The sequence below is a fragment of the Mustela lutreola genome, chromosome 2 (genome assembly GCF_030435805.1).
Source record: "Mustela lutreola isolate mMusLut2 chromosome 2, mMusLut2.pri, whole genome shotgun sequence".
Taxonomy (NCBI): domain Eukaryota; kingdom Metazoa; phylum Chordata; class Mammalia; order Carnivora; family Mustelidae; genus Mustela; species Mustela lutreola.
Window position 1 is genome coordinate 111,233,722 of NC_081291.1, and position 2,607 is coordinate 111,236,328.

Here is a 2,607-nt window from a genome sequence, read left to right on the forward strand (position 1 = left end):
GCTGGATACAGAATAAATGCACAGAAATCAGTTGCTTTTTTATACACTAACAATGAAAATATAGAAAGGGAAATTAGAGAGTCAATTCCATTTACTATAGCAACAAGAACCATAAGATACCTGGGCATAAACCTAACCAAAGAGGTAAAGGATCTGTACTTGAGGAACTACAGAACACTCATGGAAGAAACTGAAGAAGACACAAAAAGATGGAAGACCATTCCATGCTCTTGGATGGGAAGAATAAACATTGTTAAAATGTCTATACTGCCTAGAGCAAGCTATACATTCAATGCCATCCCAATCAAAATTCCACCAGCATTTTTCAACGTGTTGGAATAAACAATCCTAAAATTTGTATGGAACCAAAAGAGACCCGGAATTGCTAAGGAAATAGTGAAAAAGCAAAACAAAACTGGGAGCATCACATTGCCTGATTTCAAGCTTTACTACAAAGCTGTGATCATCAAGACAGCATGATACTGGCAAAAAATAGACACATAGACCAGTGGAACAGAGTAGAGAGCCCAGATATGAACCCTCAACTCTATGGTCAAATCATCTTTGATACAGCAGGGAAAAATATACAGTGGAAAAAAGATATTATTTTATTTTCAATAAATTATTTTCAATAAATTATTTTATTTTCAATAAATGGTGCTCGGAAAATTGGACAGCTATGTGTAGAAGAATGAAACTCAACATTATCTCACACCATACACAAAGATAAACTTGAAATGGATAAAAAACCTCAATGTGAGCCAGGAATCTATCAAAATCATAGAGAAGAACATGGTCAGTAACCTCTTTGACATTGGCCACAGCAACTTATTACAAGAAATGTCTCTAAAGGCAAAGGAAACAAAAGTGAAAATGAACTTTTGAGACTTCATCAAGATCAAAAATTTCTGCATAGCAAAGAAAACAGTCAACAAAACAAAGAGGCAATATATGTATAGAATGTAAAATGATTGTCACAATCAAGCTAATTAACACATACATCACCTCACACAATTACCTTTTTTAAGGGGAGTTGAAAACATTTAAAATGTACTTTCTTAGCAAATTTCAAGAATACAATATAGTATTATTAAGTACAGCAAACATTTTGCACATTAGATCTTCAGAAATTATTCACATTATGATAGTTTGTGCCCTTTGAAGATTCTATTTATTTATTGTAGAGAGAAAGAAAAATAGAGAGAGAAAAAGCATGAGTGAGGGGAAGAGCAGAGGAGGAGAAAGGAGGAAAGGATCTCAAGCAGACTCCACACTGAGTGTGAAGCCCAACATGGGGCTTGATCTCAGGACCCTAAGATCATGACCTGAGCCAAAATAATGAAAAGTCAGATGCTTAATTGACTGAGCTACTGAGGCATCCCAAGTTTGTACATTTTGAATAACATCTCCCTATTCTCCCCACCCCTAACCTCTGGCAATCATTCTACTCTCCACTTCTGTGGGTCTGATTTTTTGAGATTCCACGTACAAGTGAGACCACACAGTATTTACTTTTCCTTATCAGGCATATTCATTTAACATAATGTCCTCCAGGTTCATCAATGCTGTCACAAATGACAGGGTTTGTTTCTTTTTTGTGGGTGAATAATATTACAAATTGTGTGTGTGTGTGTGTGTGTGTGAGAGAGAGAGAGAGAGAGAGAGAGAGACCTTTTTTATTTATTCATTATTCAAGAATTAAACTGTTTCCATTATTTTGTCTATGGTAAATAATGCTGTAATAAACATGTGCTATCTCCTGAAGATCCTGATTTCATTTCCTTTATACAAACCCAGAAGTGGGAACGTTAGATTATATGCCAGTTCTATTCTTTATTTTTCAAAGAAACACTCTGGTTTTGTTTGTTTGTTTTTCATAATGGTTATACCAATTTACATTACTAACAACAGTATTAAGGGTTCCCTCTTTTCCACACCCTCACCAACACTTGTTACCTATGTCTTTTTTAAAGTAGCCACCCTAAAAGTGCGAGGCATTATCTCATTGTGGTTTTGACTCACATTTCCTTAATGATTAGCAATGTTGAGAATTTTTCCATGTATCTGTTGGCCATTTGTATCTCTTCTTTGGGAAAATGTCTATTCAGGTTTTTTATCAATTTTTAATGAGACTATTTCTTATATTATTATTTTCTTCTTTTTTTTTGGCTATTGAGTGGTATCAGTTATTATACATTCTGGGTATTAACCCCTTTTTATATATATGGCCTGAAATTATTTTCTCCTATTCTACAGACTGTCTTTTCATTTTGCTGATTGCTTCTTTTGTGGTGAAGTTTTTTAGTTTGATGCAGTCCCACTTGTTTATTTTTTATTTTGTTGTCTCTCATATTGGTGCCATATCCATAAAAATAATTGTCAAAACCAATGTTTTCTTCTAACACTTTGGATTCAGATTTTACATTTAAGTCTTTAACATTAATTTTTGTGTATGGTTTAAGTGTCTAATTACATTATTTTGCATGTGGGTATCCAGTTCTCTTAACACCATTTATTAAACATAATATTCTTAATATCCTTTTCAAAGATTAGTTGACCAGGTCACCTGGATGGCTCAATCAGTTAAGCATCTGCCTTCTGCTCAGG